The sequence below is a fragment of the Crinia signifera genome, chromosome 4 (assembly GCF_055691185.1).
Source record: "Crinia signifera chromosome 4, ASM5569118v1, whole genome shotgun sequence".
NCBI lineage: Eukaryota > Metazoa > Chordata > Amphibia > Anura > Myobatrachidae > Crinia > Crinia signifera.
The window spans coordinates 18968086-18991657 of NC_139220.1; the positions used below are offsets into that span (position 1 = coordinate 18968086).

Consider the following 23572-nt stretch of genomic DNA (forward strand, 5'->3'; position numbering starts at 1 on the left):
TTTGGAAACAGATTACATGTAAATAGCCCTTTAGTTGGCATCTCAACACTGTAACCTCCACAAGCTTGTGGGCTCTGGGTCATTGGGTCGACCAATATTAGGTCGACAATGACAGTTAAAAGATCGACATGGGTTTTTCAACTTTTTTCCCCTGAATGTTGACATGGTCAACATGGACACCACCAAAGTGTACCGCTGCGATCGCCATGGTTCGGGCACTATTTTATTCTCCCTCCAAGCCCTAATGGATGGTCGGGCACGAAATACCGCCTCTCAGCAAAAAAAAAAAAGTAAAAAAACCCATGTCGATCTTTTGACTTAAATATTTAAGAACTCACACTTTATAAAATGTACCCCTAGGAGAGGTTCTTACCTTTGAGCAGTTCTGAACCCTGCCCAGGAACAACAATGTCAGTTGAAGGGAAGGTCGTAAATCTTCATATTGATATAAGATGCAATGACTCAGCTTTAACGAGCGCAAAAAAACAGACGAGTTCCAAAATGAGTCTGAGAATATATTTTATTATTTGAATTTTCTAAAGTCACAAAAATTGTTCACTTCAATCCTGTTGGACGTGACTGCGATATAGCAATTTTAAGGGTAGCTTCCTTTGAAGGACATTTACACAGCAATAACACCAGGTTAAAACGTTGCCTTAAAACCCATAAAGTACTGAGGAACTGGGCTGGACCCGGATCATGGGCTTCCGGCTGCGGCTGTCCACTACTGAACCACGTTCTCCACCGCTTAGTACATAGACCCCACAGTCAAGTACATTGGATTCAGAAGTCTTAAGCTGGGCACACATCACTAGACTAGTTATGCAATCATGGTAACGATACATTGGGGGGGTATTCAATCCCGACAGCATTGAACAGGCATCTTGGCAAAACATGCACGACTTTATAAACGGTCGGACTTGTTTTTTCCAAGAACGGCTGTGTATTGTCGAGCTCACCGCCAGATCTTGACGATCTGGCCACGCGCCCTTTTTCGACATTTAGCAGGTGGGACATTGAATCCCGCCTGCCGAGATGCAATTGAGCGGGCCGAGAACGGGACCGGGTCATGACTGTCGTGACCCGGGATTGAATACAGCCCATCGTATCATCATATGGAGAATCACATAATAGGTACATTATATCGATAAATCGTATCAGTCCGACATGAGACTGCATGATCGTTACAATATGTACCCAAGTTTCTGCAGGCCATACACTGAACCCTCATTTTTGATTTGCAAACTAGATCAATCTATCAGTCTGTTGTCGATAAAAAGCTCAGTACGTATATGCGGGCAGGTCAAAATCATTGGAATCCTCCAGATGGTGGTACCATTGATCGGTTTCACCGTCTGAAAAAATGTACAGTGTGCGGCCCGCGTTATTTATGTTACCCACCTGTTCATTTTATGGGTAGAACTACTGATATTTTCAGATAGTACTTTATTCACCATCTCTAAAGGAATGTGGTATTCTTGTGTCTATAAGGAAATATTAGCTGTATTTTGCTTCGGCCAGAATTCCATCAAGAAACATTGCTCCAGTCATAAGCGGTGCTACTATCGTCTCCTGAATTGTGCATGGCAGCTGCTGACACTGTAGAGGTTAAATATTAGTTGTGGCAAGGTGCAGGCTACACATAAATATTCATAGGTACTTCTGAGACTTTTCTGGGAGCTAGCTGCCAGTACAAACCCTTGCTTGGGCTATAAAGGCCGACGGGCCTCTCTCGTGGCACAATCCTTTGTCTTGTGTAAGCTAGACTCATACATTAGCAACATATACATACACACACCACAAATGTCCGCACGCGTGCCCCTGCAAAAGACATAAAGGGAACATTATTACAATGACGAGGCATACAATAATGCAAAGACCAAAGACTACTGATGCTGACAAATACAAGATAATACTGTCTATGAAACAATGTCCTTGACACATGATTACGTATATATATATATATATATATATATATATATATATACACACACACACACACACACAAAGAATGTATAGCAATTGCAGAATTGAACATATAAATAAACATTGGAAAAGTGTACCTTTTAATAAGAATATCATTATAGATATATGCATATATATATATATATATATATATATATATATTATATATACATATTTAAATATGTGTATACTGTGTGTATATATAATTGGTGTTTACTTACATTGTACCTGCATAATAAAAAAAAAATGCAATCGTACCTGTTAATGTACTCATGGTGCCACTTTTTGGGGACGTAGATTTGGAACTTTAAATAAACTTAAAATATCTAATATGGCAACATTGCAATGTCTAAGCTATTTTTATAAATTCATGGTACATTCGTTCATATAGAGCTATACTTATATTGTTAATAACTTTTATATGTTAGAGGAAAATAGGACACCGACAAATGCAAGTTAAAAAAAAAATTATCAACAGGCTAAAATAAAGATTAAAATAAGTTTACGGTGATATGAAGGTTGCAAGAGACTAACTAGAAGTAAATATAAGATCTCTAAAACTGCTCCGGACAGCACATTGTCATCTTGGCACAACTATGTACACTATATAAACTCTACTATTTATTGTAAAAAAAATAACTAGGCCATAATAATAGCATTTAAAAATTATATAATAATTTTTTTTTTTTTTATAAATATATACTTTTTTTTTTAAGTGGTGTTTCTGGAGTTTTAAATTATACTTGGTAAATATGAAGTTTTTATAATAGTTTATAATTGTCGGTGGGGATGTGAATGTTTTCTCGTATGATTGCCTTTTCATTTTCCCTGCAGTCAGCAAAAAACTTTTTTATAGACTTTTTAAGTTATTTTTTCGAAAAAAGGTATTTTATAGTAAAAATATATAAATAATAAATGAATACAAACACTTGTCCTGATGCGAGATAGGAAACAAACTTTGTTGCTTGAATCCTCCTGAACTGATATATATATATATATATATATATATCACTGCATATATTATTATTAATAATAAAAATAGTGACGATGATAATGATTTTTATCGGCAGCATTACTCTAATTCTGTCATTTTACAATTGTATGTACATTTCATTATAGGGAATGTTGTATAATTTAGTGAGCAGGACCCAACTCCTGGACCGTATGGGTTAATGTGCTTTGTAAGTTTGTATAATAAGTTTACTTCAGAATGTTCCAGGAACTGTATAATGAAGCGGTTAGTCTCAGTTTGGATGTTGTGTCGGACAAAACAGTGCAATAGCTGTGGATTACGTTTTCAAGGGGTGTTAGTAATGTGAAGGGGGTAAACTACTGTCCCCACCATTGCTCCCGGATATTGTATCCTGTACCTCACAACCTGAGCAGCTTAGATTGTTCTCTGTGTCCTTGGTGTGAGCCTCCTGTTATAGACTTTACAAAACCTTATCAATGTCATGGGACTGTACAGTGTACTGTGCTGCTATCATACGCCCCAACAGTATACCCTAATCAAGTGGGTTTTATGCCTATGTTTGTTTGTTTTTATATCATTTTAATAACTGCACACATTATATATATAATTTGATCTAACTCTTTGTTTTATACAGTACAGATATTAACTACCACAGATGCATTATTTGTTACTGTATTGGTTAAATTAGCCATTATTTATTTGAATATTCTTTCACAGTAAAAAAATAAATGCAAAATGTAAAGTTTTGTTCCCATGCTGCATTTAAAAAAACTGACTGTAATATTTAATATTTAACATGTCTAAAAAATTCCGCTCATAAATATTATATATAAAATTTTGCCATTTAGATTATTATAAAGATGAGTTTATAACATACTGTACATATAAATATATATATATATATATATATATATATATATATATGATTATAAGTATGCTTGTTGTGTGCATGCAACATACTAAAAAGCAACTTTTAAGATACATTTTGAAGGAAGTAAATATGATCTATAGTCCAATAATAAAGTGGCGCAAAATTAAAATTAATTACCAAATTTTTGTTATGGATAAACATTCTAAAAACCTGTTATTGTCTCCAGTGAGGAATATTTTATATCACTAAACTTACAACATCTAGACGCACATTAGAATTGTTTTTTTTAAATACAACCAAGTGTTCCTGGTACATTATATTTTACTAGGTTAGTATTTACATAGCCCTATATCTATAATAAAATCTATAATGACCCTGAATAATTTTTATTGTTTGTTATAAAATATATGAGAAAATATTGCTCGGAACATTGTTTCCATATATATATATATATATATATATATATATATAGTTATGTATGTATGTACGTACGTACGTACAGTACAGTATGTAAGTATGTATGTACAGTATGCATGTATGTATTCCTCCCACATTTCAAAAACATATTAGTAGGTTAATTGGCTTCCAACAAAAAAAATTACCCAAGAGTTATGTGTGTACGTGTTCATGTGGTAGGGAACATAGATTGTAATCTCCACTGGGGCAGGGACTGATGTGAATGTTCAAAATATTCTCTGAAAAGCGCTGCGGAATATGTGTGCGCTATATAAGAAACTGGTAATAAATAAATAATAAATAAGTAAGTAAGTTTAATTTATAAAGGGCACTTTCTCCAACAGGACTCAAGGCGTATGTATGTACTGTATGTATGTACAGTATGGATCTCTCATACATTTGTAAATATATGGTATAACTACTATTATGTGAATAACTATGTATATAGTTATTTCCATTACTAAACATGTTTTTGTTTATTCGTTTAAATCCAAAGTACATTCATTTTTAATAGGGTATCATAGTTTGCTTTATAGGAAAACAGAATAATGTAATATGTCATATAATTATATACCAATGTTTTATAATTACAAGATAATATATAATAATAATAAAAAATATTATTAATAATACTAATAATAATACTAATAATACTATACAGATAGGATTGTCCTGTTGCTTGGAGTAAAACATAGATTGTATGAACAAATTATAAAACACAACCATTGTGTATTACAGACTTTAAAGACAGTAACATATAATTACTCTCCTAGTTGCCTACTGTAGATATAATAGCCATATCAATACTAATTTTCATGTATAATTATAAATTTAAACTTATTATTGTTTGTTTAGATTTAATAAAATTATTTCCAATTTTTTTGACGTTTTATAGCTGATACCGTGTTTTTTGGTTTTTTTTTTAGAAATGTTTAACTAATTCAGTTTTTTTGTCTTTTTTAACACTTTAGCAGCATTAAAGAATACAAATCAGTACAACAAATGATTACAGAACATCATTTTGTGATGTAGGAAAAGATATTATTTACGTTTTATCGTAGAATTGTAATGTAACTGCCTTGAGTCTTATTGGAGGAAGAGCACCATATTATTAAAATTATTATTGTTATTATTAGTAGTAGTAGTACTTGTTGCACGGATGTATATGTTATAATAGCCATATCTTATAAGTAAGAGTTTATTTGGGATTCTTGGTTTACATACTTTATATAGTTTAGGCATGTTCATAATTTTTATGTCATAACTATTTTTTTCAAAATTAATTTTATATATATTTGTTAAGGCCAAAATATATATGTCTTAGTATTTTATAGACACTGTGTACTAACAATAAAACTACTATTGTAGCAACTACTATACATATAGAATATATTTTTTTACTTAACTGTTGCAAGACTTTTAATTATTTGTTTTTCATTACTTCTACTTCTACAATTGTTAATATTATTATATAATAGTATAAATTTGGTTAGATCATTTGAGTATGTATGATTGAAGTGTACCTGATTGCTTTAATAATTTACATATACATTTACAGTACTAAAATTTTATTTAACATAAAATGCTTACAGTCAATTACCAGTTTCATAACGTCAGACTGGTAATCTTATACATAGGCATTTTTCACCTACTATAAACAAAACTCACACTCATCAAATGTGCATAATGTGTTCATACTTAAAAAAAGACATATAGTGAGTGAAATTTAAATTCTAAGTAAAATAAGTTTTCGTAAGTACATAGTATCTGCCAAGAACAAACAATAGATTATATGAGAACAGATAATGTTTGCTGAATCGGCCAAAAATTGAAAATGCTGTATTACTGTATGTTAATCTAAAGCGGTTGCAATGAAGTCCCTCGAAGCACCAAAAGTGTTAAGGATTTATAATGTGTTCCGTGATATTCATGGTATGTTTTATTTGATCATTTTTATCATTTTTATTTTAAAGCGATCACAATATTTGGGCTATAGTTATATATCATGTATAGCGCCTTACAGATATCTCCAAACGACGACTCTGCAAGATTCTTGTAGGAACAAGATATATAACTCCTTGTAACATCATACTTTCAATTAAAAATGTTGTCCTCGTAGATATTCATGTTCCTGTAACTCCAGCAAATATTTTTAAATTTTTCTAAAACCTTTTTTTTACAATGTACAGATGATTTATTCAAGATCTAAGGTCCGTAAAACTTCCCGGACTTTTATATTCTAGCTTTTTTTGTATTGGTCTGTTAAGGCATGTGTTTGTCTATGTCTCAAATTCATGTTTCCGTGCAAAAGAACTGAAGCAACGTTAGCAGTGATACTGGCTTTTACATGACTGCAGTTATTCAGGAAATTTAGCAAACAAACAAGGAACGTGTTGCCAAGTCCCTTTTTTTTTATTGCAGCATGGGACAAATGGCGATGTTAGTCTGCGAGTCCTAGAGCCTACTATACAAGTACGTGGGTGTATTGTCATATTGATTTTGGCAGTTAAACAACCCTTGAAAGAACAAGCTGCAACATTTTATTATCAATATCATAGTCAGCAACTAACCCTTACAAAACTGTCTACGGATTGGCAATACAGTGGCGTATTATACAGTGCTGAAAAATTATATATTTAAAGAATAATGACTTACTGTTATCCAAAGGTATGCAATATTATTTTAACACTCCTGCTCATAATAAAAATAACTGCAACTGTCTATAATATATCCCCTTTAAATAACTAGATTATCTATCTATCTATCTATCTATCTATCTATCTATCTATCTATTTATCTCATATTTATTTATTGCATATCTACTTGTCTAACTTTCTCTCTTTCTCTCTCGCTCTCTCTCTTTCTCTCTATCTCTCTCTCTCTCTCTATATATATATATATATATTTAGGAGACAGGGTGAGGGCACTCCAATGAAGGTGTTGAAGTACCGGGGTGCTGCACTCAGAGAACAGGTAGCAATGGGTAGGTAGTGGCACACGGTCGGATTTAGTAAAGAAAGTTGACAGACACCTAGTGTCTGTCAACCTTCTTTACTAAATCCGAGCGTGTGCCACTACCTACCCATTGCTATATATATATATTTATATATATATGTCATCTATATAGAATGTATTTAATGACAGTTAAATGTACCTCTTCAGACAGTAGGGTTAATTTTGGTTATCCGGATCCATCCTATTAGTATGTTTTTTTGATTGTTGTAGGAAACCGGAGCACCCAGGGGAAACCCATAGAAACAAGCGGACATACAAACTCCACACATATAGGACCTCAAACCCAATACCTCAGTGTTATGCAGTTGGAATACTATCTGCTATGCTACCTGTGCTGTTCTATCTATCTGACTATCAATCTATGATTTAGATCATGCCCGCACCTGATGTATTTATAATGGTGTATTATAACAATTTGACCCACGTGTAGATTGGGCTCTATAATCACCATTTTATAAACAAAAAGTTGTTGATAACACAGATGGGTATTGTGGTTATTCCTAAAGTGGGAAACGACCCCCCATCATGTACAAAATACAGGTCAATTCTCTTGAACAATGATCTTAAGCTGTTTGCTAAAATCTTAGAAAACACACCGGCCTTAACCATGACCTCTGTTGTGCACCAAGATCAGCTTGGATTTATTCCTGGCCTGCAAAAGGCAGCCAACAAGCGCAGAGCAATGGACCAGATCTATTCGGGCTCCTGCTATGGTGATGACCCTGAACAAAATTTGGCTATTTCTCCTGATTATTAAAGTCTACATACATACATACATACATACATACATACATACATACATACATGCATACATACTTAGCCACCTTCATCATGCAAAAAATGACAATCATACGAAGAATGTATAAATTTTAAAACGAATTAGGACAAAACGGAAATCACTGAACTGGTCTGTAGAAGTTCTAAGAAGTAATTGTAAGTGGGAAATGTACAAAATGAACTACTTTAAGGTCTACAGTATTTGACAAAAACGTATGGCCAACTTAATTTGGTTGATTATTCAGAGCTATTTAAAAATAAAATAAAAAACGGTTTGGAGGACTGGGGCAAATTCAGCTTATCTTCGACCGGAAGAATCACATCAGTTAAAATGGATGCCATTCCGAGACTTCTATAGATATGGGATAAGCTCCCAATTTGGGTTACTTGCTCTGAAAGATGTTTAAAAGAGCATATCTGTTTGTCTGGTAGGAGTGCCATGGTTTGCTTTTACTTCCTTCGGACTCTATCTCGAGATACAGGCCTATAACTTCCATGTGTAGAAATATCACACCAAGTTCTGGGTTGATATAGATGTGGCTCTTATATATAACCTTCTCTACTTTTTCACTATTTTGGATCGCCCCAAAGGCATGGCCTCCAGCGAACCAACTCCCTTATGTTCTTGATGGTTTAATTACCACTTGAGACTACAGAATGCAAATTAGTCGACAATCCACCCAGATTGACTCCCTTATGGAGTAATGCAGAACTTTTACTCCCTGGTGAGAACCAGGAAGTATTTTAAAGTTGGACAAAGTCTAATATAGAGTTCCTTCCAGATATTTCACTTACGTGGCATTTCCTAGAATTTTTCGATGTTTTTGCCGAAGTCTCTTCACTGAAATTATTTTACTTTTCCATGCAAGGGGCCTAACTTTAACTGTTTAGAAGCTCCTGCTTTCCCATGGCCACCTGCTGCACAAATTGAACTGCTTAGGGATATTATTTGGACCCTGACGAGTGGACCGAAATTAGGGATTATTGAACAGACTAAATTTATATACAGGAAGTGTGGGGATACAACAAACCCCAAGATATAGCTCTGATACAGTGGAGAGAGATAAAATACCAACCAATCAGGCTCAAACTGTCATTTTTCAAACATATCCTGTAACTAAAGAGCTGATTGGCTGCTACTTTATCTCCATCCACTACAGTGCATCTCTCTCCAAGGCTTAGTATGTTCCCCCCCTTAGACACGTATGAATTGATAGGGCATATGTGAAATTTGTGAAGTATATACAAATTCATGCACATGTATGTAAATCTCACACACACACACCCCTAGTAAATGAGATCTCTTGGGGTCTAAAATACACTGAAAATGTTTATGTATTAACCCCGTCTTGAAGACCATAATACACTTATCTATAGTTAATAATGAATAATGAATATTGTTATTTAATCTGTCACTTTGTTACTATTAGAACATTTACATGTCTTTAAATCTTCTACTGGTATTTTTAAAAATTAAATTCTATTTTATATTATATATACAGATATTTCTAGTTTTTTCTCTTTCTTCTTTCTGTTTTCGTGCCTTCTCCTTTAAGGATAGTGTGCCCGATTACTGTGCGAGGTGCTGAGAATCTGACTTACATATGTACAGTATTGCTGCTTGATGCGACTCGATCCCTTCTCTAAGAGGCTCTATGGCGTAATGCAGCCTACATGGTCCCGAGCTGTGGATTTTGCCACTTGCCGGAATTATATCCCTGGGGGTATAACCTTTTTAATCCTCTTTAGTTAATGTATTGGTGATCTTTACTTAGGCAAAATAAACAGGGCAGCTCCCGACAAAAGGAAGGTCAGACTTCCTCAGTTACTCTCTGACCTCGGGGTCACGGCCTTTGTTCAGATCTCAATGGGAGCCGCTCTCAATGGGGCATCACAAAATAGAGAACTAATTTAGGCACGTGTATTCAGAGGCTCGCTGGCTATCGGGTTTGCTGTAGCTGAACTTTTTTTTTACTCTAATATGGGAAGAAATGTGTTTTCTGGGTTATGTGGTTGTTGTTTTTTTTTTTTGTTTTTTTTGTTTTTTTGTACTCATTATTCAAAACACACACATATTGCTATACCTACTCTATGGGCCTCATTCAGATATGATCTCTGGACTGTGAATGTTGGGAGCTCAGCGATCTGGTAAATGCCGGCCCTCCACGGTGTCTCCCTGCCGATGTGCCTCTCCTCCCCTGTGCACGGCTGCAAATACGTTCCCAGCCGCGCACACGGGGAAAACCATTATATGGATTTCCCACATGTTCGCAGCTATGAGTAAGTCTAGACTTGTGATCACGGCTGAGAGAAGGAGGCCCTTGCTGATGTCAGCGGCCCTCCCTCCCAGCGTCTGCATTTAAGGGGCATTTCCAGAAAACGCTGGCATTCTGTCCCCTAAATGATTGGCACCTGTCAATCAACATGTGAATGGCCAGCCATCGGCTGTGTTCACAAGGATGGCTCAGACATGCGTACAGCGCACTGCGCGCTTGCACGTTTGTTCGATAATCCCTCGGGCCGCAAATTAGCCGCCCAGCGAATGGGTCTAAATCGGGCCACATGTGCCATCATGGTGTTAAATACAATTACAACGGTATATGTGCAATGAGTAAAAATACGTTAACAATTTATGAAGATAAACTTATCTCTGCCTATTTCCAGTGCGATGGCATCCAGCTGGTCTACCTTCGCTCCCAGAGTACTGGCGCAGATGACGATCCTGCGTGATAAAGAGAAAAATAATTAATTAAAATCTAGTTTGTATGCGGCATCATGCAATTTATCACAATACATGAAAGTCTCCAAATTTCAAAAGTTTTTTCTTCATTGCAAGTTGCACAATAATTATCCTATTTTCATTCCCTCTATAAAAACATCATATTTTTGCACACGCGTCATTAAAGGTCTGCAAATACAACCACACATTTGTATGTGTTGCATTGCACCCACATGTTCATGTTCAAGGGCTCCAGCCAGTACGTCTGTTGGAAAGTCCATCTTGAAAATTCACGCTGATGTTGGCAACTTGACGTGAAGTAAACGCGTAAGCTGCACATGTGAAGGCAGAGGCATCGTGAGATATGACTATGTATGGCAATACGTTCCCATTCTTTGGAGTAATTTATTTTGCTAACAACTCCATAAGATGCTTCCTCTGTTCGCTGAGCAGATGTAGGATAACTGAAATGACTGATGTCACCAGCACCTTGATTTTGAGGTTTTTGGCAGCAAACCCTTGGTGGACTTTGTCCTGAAGATATCAAAGTGTCGCCTAGATAAACAAGTGGTTATGTCACATCCTGGCGCAGATGGTAACGGCTAGTAAGAGAGGCTTGCAGGTAGGTGGTAGAGAGATGAAGTGTCAGCGGGATAAGCACAGTGGATCATTAGCTGTGTGAGGAAATTAGGTAAATAGAGTCACGACTCAAACAGAAGGCTTTTTTTTTTTGCTTCTGTCTCTTATTGGCGCATTGCAGCAATTTAGACGGATTTAAGCTCCCTGGTTAGGTAAAAAAATTATGACGGTTGTGAAGAATTGTGGTCCGATGAAAAGAGACTAGATGACACTTCTGGGAAGTATGCAGTGCCTGGCTAAATTGGTGGCTGAGCAGGAAGTAAAATACAGTAACCATAAATAGTTTCATATGAGCTGTGCATATTGCAGTTTGAAAGTATTATTACAGCTTCTTATTACTTAGACCAGGGGTTCCCAATCTTTTTCTAATCACGGCACCCTAGAGTATCAGAATTGTTCCATGGCACCCCTAGGCCCCAAAAAATATATATCAAATTAAGAACATTGTGTTTATATGTGCTTCTTAGGTTCAGTTATGTGGTAAAGGGCAGGATTTGGTTCTGATTGGACATATTTTATGATTGGCAGCCACCAGCACTGGTTTTGTCCAGAAATAATTGATCATAAATTATTTAAATTGGTCCTGGACGACCAACCCGAGGCAGCCCAGGGAGCCTAGGCGCACAATTTGGGAACCACTGACTTAGACATTTATTCATTGGCATCACCGATGTGGGCGTCACCTAGTGCACTTTACTTCCATACTGGGCGACTGAAGATGTGAACGCCGTTAGAAGTGCCTTGGCCTCATGCCAGTGAATCCACACCCCCAGTCTATGACATCTTGGGAGGGGTCCGATATTTGTCACACTGGGGCCTGCCCGAGGCTCCAGGAGCTGTTGAGTGTCCCCCAGTCTTTGTGTGTCCAGTGCTATCACCCAAGATGCAAGGAACCCTTCTCCAGCTTGTGGGTGTGACCGGTGATGCCAAGTCTATGGTGGCCTGGAGGTTTCCCAACCAAGGTGCCCTGCTTTGGTATCAAATGTATGCTTTAAATTCACTATTTACCTCATGAAGATGTGTGGGAGGGGGAGATGGGTAGGATGTGGGATGAAAATTATTCACAGGTATAAATCCTATGCATGAACACTAGAAACACCAAGGAGACTGGCAAAGGCAGCCATTGTGTGGGCTTTTGTTTGTCACCGGTTACTGGTGAATTGATATACAGGTTGAGTATCCCGTATCCAAAATGCTCGGGACCAGGAGAATTTTGGATAACGGATTATTCCGTATTTCGGAATATTTTAATATTTCAATGATGTATTTTGAAGTATCTTGCATTTATGCTGTATAAACACATAATATACACACAAATATATTTTATTACCACATAAAATACACACAAATATATTTTAATTGTTCAAAAAACAAGGTTTCAAAACGTGAAACAAAATTTGTGTACTATCTCAGCACTGAATTTGAATGCCAAGCAATCATTGTCTTGCACATATATAGTGCCAGTTACATATCATGTCCCCAGTGATGCTGTTACAAATGTCCCCAGTGAGTTTTTAGCAAAAAAAAAATAATTTTTCACTTTCTGGAAAGTCCGTATTTCAGAATAATTTGGATAACGGATATTCGGATACGGGATACTCGACCTGTACTACTTTCTCAAAATGTCTGCCTTCGTTTATTATAACCACTGGGGTACTAAACATTCATTTGTCCACAGTGGAATAGATAGCAATACTGAAAATGTGAAGGATTGTGATTGGATCTAATTTTTGTAGCTTAAATAGGGGTATACAGTAAGCAACACAGTACAATAACATTTTGCTAAGGAACACATAAAGGTGAAAGGAATTTGTATGACAGGGTAAATTTAATTTGATCGGATTTGCAGGCTGGTTACCACTTCAGGTACGACTATTCTGGTGCATGCCGCAATTCAAGGGCAATTTTTTTTTCTACAAGTGTGAAGGGAGCTGAGAGTGGCCTACTGCTCCAGAAGTTCTAGACTCATCCTGCGGACACGGTGACTTTCCTTTGATGCGGACAAGACCATACTAATGCTTATAGGAATCGTGGCCATGCCCCGATTTGTAAATTATAAATGCATGCAATGCCTGTACATACAATTCTTACACAGGTTCTGGAGAGAATCTGCGTTATCTGCGTCAATTATGTGAAGGATCAGTGACCAAGCAGAGTCAGCCATTTTGTTTCCTGGCAGAGAACTGGTTCTGCCCACAAAATGTCTGCCGCCGCCGTGTCTAGGCAAGAGGCCCACTTTAAATCTGCTTTGCATTTTTTTGTTTTGCAAAGTAATCTTACAAAGAGGTCAAAAATGAATATGTCCAGACCATGTTCCTTTCCCATAATTACACTGCAAAGCACATAATAATCATTTAGCAATGACTGTTCCTGATGCAAATTGTGCCCGTCGCAAAAGCATATCTTGCCCAGCGAATCCTTCAGCAGAATGCATGCTGGCTATCTGAGACTGCTGATTGAGGGTAAATTAGATGGAAGCAGAGCAACGCTAATTTCCTCTTCCTCAATTCACTGAGCTTGTGACATTAAATTTGTTGCCAGATTTTTTTTTTTTTTTTTGCTAAGTCTTGTCCAAGATGATTTGGTAACCCTTTCTCTGCGGCATTTCATTGGTGGGATGATCGAGAACAGGGACGTGCAGTGAGGGAGGGGGGGGGCAGGGGCGGTGCTTCCACTGCAATTTTGTTTAAAATAATAAATAATACACCTATGACACATATTCTGTGTCATAAGTATTTTCTGTATATTATTTTAGTAATTTCTAACATTGAAATTAGTTGGGGAGGCATCGATAAGCGTTGCTTCCCACTGACAAGTGTAAGGGGATGAAGCCATGGGCCGAAAAAAGCCCATTAAAAAAATTGGTAAAAGAGGCACTTCTAGAAGTGCTTCATTGACAGGAGCTGCTGTGATTGGACAGCAGATCCAACTGCTGTCCAATCACAGCAGCCCCTGTCAACTAAGCTTCTATTAGTGCCGATTTTATCTGGCACTCCCCTTCCCGTTCTACTGCCCCTGGTGCCCCAGATCGACTGTTCCAGCCACGCTGTGAAGGGAAGTGACGTCTGTGGAGTCCTGGCGAATATATATTTATTTTTATGGGGTGTCTGCGGTGAGGGGGGGGGGGGTTGCGGTGAGTGACAGTGCCTCTCTGTATGTATTTTATTGGATTTTATCATACTTTTTCATCCACGTGAACTTCAATTGGGAATGGTAACGTTACCCAAGCATAGCGGTAGCAAAGCCAGGCACCTTGCCCAAAGCATGGCCAGTGCGAGCGAGGCCATGCTGTACACTAATTTGGAATCTACGTAATGAACTCTAAAATTGGCACGAAAAAAACCCCAAAAAAATGGCTGCCATATACACGCCGACCTTTTGCTTGTGACGACCTTTTGTCAACCTTGTGGTGTTGACTGTAAACCTAGACACTGTTGACTAGACCATATACCATAACCCACGTTCACTTTTTCTGTCTATTAAATACTATTTTTCTATTATTATTATTATTTATTTATATGGCGCCACAAGGGTCCTGCAGCGCCTAATACCCCTTTCACATAGCCATGCCGGATCGGACCTGGAATCTTGATTCCGGGTCCAACCCGGGTCCAGCTCTTTCACATTAAACTTAGATCACCCATTATACGGAGAAAAACACATTTTTAACCCTTGTTATTCCCCGGATTAAATTGCCAGGCCAGTAGACCCGGTTTATAAGCTTTGGTGCTTTCACTCCAGACCTTGACCTGTGCCCACACGTCACCAACCAGTTACCAATTACCATGCTCCAAGGTGAGGTGTGAAAAGGGTATAACAGAATATATAAATGAGCAAAAACAAGAAAATAATGACTATGGGGGGTATTCAATCTTTGCCGTTATTCCTGCCAGGGGGAAAACCGTCTGCCACCTATTCAATGCTGCCATTTCCTACAGCACTGAAGGCGGATTCCACCGAAACGGATCCGACTACAACAAGTCAGATCTTTTGTGTTGGAAACGTCCGCGGATTGTCGAATTCACTGGCGTTTTTCGACAATTTGCGGCCATTTTTGACGACACGCCCACTTTTCAACACGCAACAGGCGGAACATTGAATTCTGCGTGTCGAGAATCTGTCGAGTGGACCAAAAACTTTCCAGGATTCCGAATAATGGGAAGTTCCGACAGTCGGAATCCCGGATTGATACCGCCCACAAAGTACAAGGCAATTTAGGACAAGTGCATGGTAAATAAAGATAGATCAGGACGCTGAAATCATTATTAGGGTGGCAGAGTTCTAGGGTTAAGTGCCGTTGAAAAAAGTGAGAAGCAAAAAGATATCTAAAAATTCTATGGGGTAAATTTACTACAGTAAAACTTCTAAAACTGGAAAGAGATCACCCATAGCAACAAATCAGATTGGGTTTAATGGACAGAATCTGGTTGCTATGGGCTGCATCACCTAATTTTTAGAAGCTTAAGTAAATTTACCCCTAACAGAGAAAAGAAAGTACATTAGGATTGAGGGCCCTGCTCGTCAGCTCTTACATTCGACAAAGAACATTTCCTCCTAGTGTCCTCATAATGAGATTAGACGGTAATCACATCTAACCCACAGTGGATCGATTTGTTAAAAAAAAAAAAAACAACAACGGACATTTTCAAGGACATGTCTTCAAAGTTTTGGGCCTGTTCCTGGAAAACAGGGACAGTTTGCCATCTAAGGCTTGTGTTTCAGATTCAAAGCGTATTTCACAGGATGTAGGGGCCTGGTCTTGTGAAGGTTTTATTTTTTTTGTGCTTAGGAAAAAAAATTTAGTCAAATAGCAGATGAATATATGGGAAAAAAACAGCCTTACGCCTCTCGTAGAGCTGAGAAAAGCTTCTAAAATAGGTCAGCAAGAATTTCTTTTGAAACCCAACCATGAAATTTTAAAATTGGCAGCGTCTAGGCCGGTTGCAAAATGCTTTGGGTTAGAATGCAGCTGATAAAACTGGTGCTTCGGGGCAGACAGACAAAGGAGGGTCCCCATAAAACGCTGTGGATACCCCAGTAAATATTTGGCAGTGTGCGCTCTTCTACAAAGAACCTCGTAAATCTCCCCACCTCCGTTTGTGCGCTGTGTGAGAACAGCTTTGGGAAATGACAGCGGATCTACAGTATAAACTGGATACCAAACTCAGGTTTTGTTTTTCTTGATTAAGCTTTGCCGAGCGCCGTATTGCGACATACGCCTTTAACGAGACATTTTATCCTCTACAAATAAAACATTCACAGCTCAAGCGGGGGTCGTATAAAGCGATAACCTTATTTTTATAACACTTTTCTTTCTTTTTTTTTTCTTTTATTGAATCCGCAGCATTCCTAACGGTTTGCCGTAAAGGAAAAATGTTGTCGCGTTGGGCGTTAGGATTTTGCATGCCGCCGTTTACGCTCCTTAAATTCATCGTCTAATGGGGCCTTTGCTGCAGGAATACTGGCCCCATTTATCGGGTGCTGGACTTTTAAATTGTATAAGAATTTTAGATCGTGGGTTGATTTCACCTGGGTGGGCAAATTTCACCATCTATACCGGAAATAATTACCATAGCACATTTAATTATTAATAGTATCTTTTTTATGGTGCCATAAGGCTTCCGCAGCGCCGCTGGAAGTGTTTTTCGCCACTGAAAATGACATGGGTGACCGGACGGGGCAGTGACAGAATAGTTCACTTTACAGATTATACATAATCTGCAGATTACGTCTTTACCTAGGGACCAGACCTCTGCTCCCAAGAGCTTGCAATCTACCGGGGGTTTGCGTTACCCAATCTCACCCCCCCACATACATCTCGCTATTACGCCTGGTCCATAAAGTTGAAAGGTGGCGCTGGATTGGGCATGATTGGCAAGGCAACGTTAAGGGCGGTATTCAATGTCGGGAACTATTTCCAACACGGGAAATTACAGCGGCCCCTATTCAATGCTGCCGTTTCCGACAGTATTGAAGGTGGATTTCAACAAACACAAGACACGCCCCAACACTGAATGACACTTATTATAAAGATACTGTAGGCTGACAGAGGAATTTATCCATGTTGCCCTATGAAAAAAATGAGTGTGAAAGGTTTGGCGGGCACTACGTAAAATTTGGATGAGATCAAAAGAAGCGTTATTTTTCCATTCAGGCTACAAACACGAATGTTGCGTCTAACCTCGTTCCTCTCTGCTACAGAAAATTACATCCGACACACCCTGGTTCCACGCCAGACAGTCACAGCCCCTGGATGCATTATCCACATTGATCTTGTGACTTGTGTATCTCTATCGCAGCTAAGCAGTGCACAGCAAAAGCACTTTTACACACACACATACACAATAACACACACACACGATGATAAGTAACAACGTTCTTTTAAACCTGTTGGTCACAATTCTGATTAGAGGGATAAATACAGTCACTGTAACAGTAACAGATAAGCATTACATCTATCTGCAGGACACAACGACATGAGATCAGCACCAGAGGTGCACGAAATAAACTTCAAATATTAAAATGCAAAGTCTGTGTGTGTGTGTGTGTATACAGTATATATATATATATATATAAATATATATATATATATATATATATATATACACACACACATATCTATACATCTCTCTCTCTATATATATATTTCTATAGATTGATAGATATATATATGCACCTGTATATAGTATATTGGCATTTTCCTGTATAACCCACATATTATGCACTGCGTATGTAGAGAGAACATAAAATGGCGGATCTGAACAAGCAATGAAATGGCGTCTGGACACTGCCAAGATATCAGACACTATGTTAGTTGCCGGGACAGATTTAAGTACAGTACTTCCTTACTCCTAAGTATATTTGAACTAGGTGCATTGTGTGTGTGTGTGTGTGTGTGTGTGTATGTATATATATATATATATATATATTCATATATATATATATATATATATATATATATATTCATATATACACATGTAGCACTCGTCTGTGGTAACTAGCAGTTCCCTCTATAGAAGGGAAAAGGAGGAACTTTTATCCTTGGAACCACTTGTTCCGCCTTATAAATAAAATGTGATAGAATATATATATATATATATACACATATGCAGAAAGACAGATACATTAGTGCTGCACATGTCGTGCTTCGTTATACTTAGTTGTGTGAGTTCTCAGTCAGGTACAGTAAGAGCACAGCACCAATAGCTGGCTGTATATTAGTCTGTCAGCCCTCAGTGTGACCGGCATGGAAGGAGTGTTTGCAGTGAATGTCCTGTGAGTGACCAACATGCGTTCTCCCTGCTGCCAGTGCTCAGCCCTGGAACACTGCCGGTCCACACACAGTTACACAACTTCTGACCCTTCCATCTCCTCAGTTTAAGGGAAAAGGCATGCCGCTATAATAAACAAGGGGTTAAACAATAGGGGTTGTTTCTTGCCAATACCTGAGTATTAGGGTGCTATTAACAGATATCAGGATGGGGTGTAATATGGAGTAATGACCCCCTCTCCAAAGCCACTGTTACTGCCGCCCTGCAGTATACAGGGATTATATTTATATGTATGTATATGTATATATATATATACATATACACACACAGACACATGCACGCATACATATAGATATATTAGGATGTTTGGTCTACATACTATATATATATATATATATATATATATATATACACTGTATACATATACAGTATATAGATCGATTGAATGAATCTATGTATTAGTGTAACATATATATATATATATATAATATATATAGCAGATACACAGAAATGGAGGGTCATTCTCGTCATCATCATCATTATTATTATTACTATTATAATTATGTGGGATAGCAGCGATTATTTGTTATGAAATCATCATTCATGACAGAAATTGCTGGTACAGTAAAAAAAAAAAAAAAAAATGTTGTGGTACAGTAACTACATTACCAACAAGTACAACAAATGCTGCTACTGCTGCACTGTACATTTCCTGTGTATCAGTGCAGTCCCTATACTGACATACAGAGATCAGTTACATTAGCTGTTATATATAGTATAACATATCTACATATGTACTTCATTTTATCTTATACTATATATATATATATATATATATATATATATATATATATATATTACACACACACACACAAACCTACATTGTCAAGGTTTATTTTTTATCTCTATGGTATGTGTGTGTGTGTGAGCTGTGAGGAGTTTACCTTACAGCACATATGACACATATTGGTGCTTACACACCATAGATATTTCTGTATTATACATTATATAAAAAAATGCAGTTATTCCACTGATCGTTGCCACGAATCACCACGAGAGACACTACTGGGGGGGGGGGGGGGACCCTGTACATGGTAACTCTAGCACCCTGACAGGAAAGCGTGACTATCTCCACCTCGCTTGCCATATAACATTAGCATTACATCCAATCGCTAAATTAAGTGATCACCGATGACAGGACGCACCATGAAACCGCTCAATGACCGTCACCATTAACATGTCAGGAGCCACGATTTGGGAAAGACTGTAAGATACTGTGAACCGAGTTACTTTGCAGGTCTTGGTCTTACACGCCGGGTCCCCACATCCTGCCCACCGAGTATGGGACTATTTTTACTTTGTCATACTACTCTTTAGTGTTTTCGTATTCCTCCTCTGCTCGGTGGTGCCTGTACTACTTTTTATACGTGTAAATGAACATACAACATATCTGCGGATTAAGGTGAATCAGCACGTGTTCCTGCCGGTAACACGCGGTCTCTAGGCTGTGCCGGGTCCATGTATAAAACCATGTAAAACTGTGCATCTCCTAACTTTTTTCTCTTGTGTGTATATATATATATATATATATATATATATATATGTCCGAGGTAGGCGGCACTCAGAGACGGTATGAACAGTTTAAACCATAAACAGGTTTATTGTGCAAGATGAGGCAACGTTTCGGGGATGACCCCCTTTCTCAAGCCAAAACAAACAATATATATATATTATAGTGCACATTATAGTTGCATGATGTTGTTCCTTACGTGGTAATTTTGTCTGTACGCAGAAAGACCCCGATTTATATAGAGTAGACTGAATTATATAATACACCCCCCCCCACCCCCAAAAAAAAGTCATTCTCAAATTCTTGACCTTCAAAACCTGCTCCCCTCCCAGTATGTGGACAGGTACACAAAGTTGAGTCGGGCCAATGCACGTATAATAGTTCCTCTCTCTCTCACTCTGGTTCCCGCCTCCCCCCACCTTTTTTTTTTTTTCTCCTTCAAATTTACCAATGAAGTTAAAAGTATATATTTTTTGATTAGAGCAGAGAGAATTCAATTGGAGGAGAGGAATGGCGAGAGATGACGCAACGGGACACTTGGCCGGGTAGAAATGCTGATGTATGCCAAAGCAGATGTACCAAGAGGTACTGTTGCTATGATAGAATTAGCCGATTCCCCCCCCCCCCACGCACCCACTCATCACCACCGCCCCCCTCCCCAACACACACACACACACACACACACTCTTTTTCTCTCTCTCTGCTTTTTTGGCTTGTACCATCGAGACTGCAAGCAACTCACTGTAAAGAAGGAAAGGAAGACTCCAACGGATGTTTTCATTACAATGAATAGGGCAAAAAAAAAAGGGGGGGGGGGGGGGAATACAGGTTAGTGAGAAGGCTAAAAGTAGAGGTATTTTTATAGCGAAAATATGTTGGGGGGGGGCTATTAAGTCTAAACACAGGGGGTGCAGTTCGGGAAACCAATAGTATTGCACTAATCGTAAGACGACAGTAGATTAGAAATTAATAAATAGCTACAGAACAGTTATCATTTTTGCTTTTTTTTTTTTTTAAAGATAAAAAAAAGACCCCCACCTTGGTTTTTTTTGAGTCAGTTTTCCCCCTCCGCAGGATCATAGCTGTTAAGACTTTGCTTTAACTCCTCGAAGTAAAAAAATTGATAAAAAAAATCGGAAAAAGAAAACATTGAAAAAGAAAGAAAAAAAAAAAAAAAAAATAAAGTGGGGAATAGCTTGCGGGATTTTATTTTTATCTATTTTTTTTAATTCATTTTTTTTTTTTGTCTTGCTTCTTCGTTCGAGTGAGAGAGAGAAAGAAAAAAAAAGTTTGTTCTACTGAACTTAGTCAAGCAGCCTTTGGAACCGATGCCAAAAGAGGCAGGATGTTCTCCTTACAATAGCCGTACAGTGATCTGCCACAAATGGAAAAAGCCAAAGGTTGGTCTTTAGGAAAAGAAAAAAAAAATTATACAACCTCCACTTCTCTTACTCCGTCCGTCCGTCCATCTCTGCAACGTCTCTGAGGCATGCAGGGTCTTTTTGGTTTGCAGAACCCTTGCAGCAGCAGAGGGGTTAAGGAACAGGTTTTTATTTTTTAATATCTGGCGGAGACGGAGGCTGTTGCAGCCGTATTCTAGGAGGAGGGGGGGGGGGTGCACTGTTTTTTTTTTTTTTTATACTGTTATCTCGCTGGCTTTTTGCAAAGACCAGTGGAAGGGTCGTTTATTAAAAACAAAACAAAAAAAAACGTACTGGGTAACTAGCAACGAGACATTTGGCAAGAATTCTGCAGCTTGCTTGAGGTTATACAGGGGGAGGGAGAGCAGGCGAGGCTGCAGCATTATGAGTTCGGCAGTGGAGAGGAGAGAGAAAATGGAGGACAGACATTTCTTCCTCCTGGACGTGGTGGATCTTCTGCAGGATCCTCCGGCATTTCTCCTCTTTCTTTGGTGTCTGATTATTTTTTTCTCCCCCCCCCCCCCCCCACACCCACCCCACCTTCCTGTAAGCGCACTCAATCAAACTGCAATCATGCCAGCTGGGTTTTCTGTTTTTTTCCAGCCCAGCGTTTGAGCTGTGTCGCCCAAGTGCTTATCAGCCTTTGACTCGGTGCCAAGATCATAGCTAGAAAAAGGGCCTAGCGGCTTCGGCTGGGTTTTTGCAGATGGTTTTAAAGTGAAGGCAGGGGAGCTGCGGGTGGAGAGGGGGGTGGGGGGGGAGAGGGGGGTAGGGCAACCTCTAAAACAGAAATTAAATAGGGGGAGAGATCATCGCCCATAGGAATATTATCGGGGTTCGTTTTTCCAGGTATTTGACATTGTGTGTGTGTTTTTATATATGTATATATATATATATATATATATATATACATACACAGAAACATACATATGTACACAGACCCACACATAGACACACACACACACATATATATACACACACACACACATTTATATATATATATATATACACACACTCACATACGTACATACACACACACATATATATATATATACCTATATATATATATATACACATATATATATATATACACATACATTCACACACATACTGTGTGTATATATATATATATATACACACATATATATATACAGAGAGAGAGAATGCGTTTTCTCCTTTGAGTGATACACTGCAGACACGTCACGTCCGCTGTCCTTATATACTGGTCTGTACCTATATAGAACAAAGGCCAGCTTGGCATCATAGTAAGCCTGGCATCAGTGCGATTATACCCACTGGCAAGTGAATGGGTTGTATAAAAGGGAAGGCGGGTGTATAATATGTGCAGGGCTCCCAACCAGCTCAGGCTGCGGCACAGCATATTATTAGGGGGGGGGGGGGATTAAGAAGCCAAGCATTTGCCATTTTTGGGTGCTATTTCTGGGCACCCGGATAGGGGAATACCGCCCTTCCCCATCGTGACCCGCAGGGCACAGTTTCCTGCCTCGCACCCTTTCAGCCACATTCAGGTGGCACTGCTGAAACATTCCAAATTATATATGACATTGCCAATCCCATGTTGGCGTTCGTGTCTTGCTCAGGCATGCACACTGGCACGTTGGGGATAGTCATCACGTGATTTTTCTTTTTTTGAGATGATATAAAAAAAATATTTTTTTTAAAACCACCCACCCGCACCCTGTAATCTCCTGTAAGTGACTGAAGTGTTAAATCAAAGGCTACAGTAGGGCAGGAGGTGCAGGGCTGCTGGCTGCATTGGTGCACGGTGGTACGTGTGTGTGTGTGTGTGTGTGTGTGTGTGTGCAGCTTGCTCACGCAGGGCTGTGCCTCTGTTTCATCATCAGTCCTAACCCATCTCTTTCGCTAGCTCACGT

The 23572-nt window shown here is 38.4% G+C and overlaps 1 long non-coding RNA gene across 1 annotated transcript; it reads right to left on the reverse strand.

The window, feature by feature from the left end:
- Nucleotides 1-502: 502 nt before the first annotated feature.
- LOC146073818 (uncharacterized) lies at nucleotides 503-22364 on the reverse strand. The gene is made up of 2 exons (XR_014473317.1): nucleotides 21295-22364; nucleotides 503-10779 (listed from the first exon to the last, which is right to left on the reverse strand). It is a non-coding gene; the product is annotated as an uncharacterized LOC146073818 (long non-coding RNA).
- Nucleotides 22365-23572: the final 1208 nt, after the last annotated feature.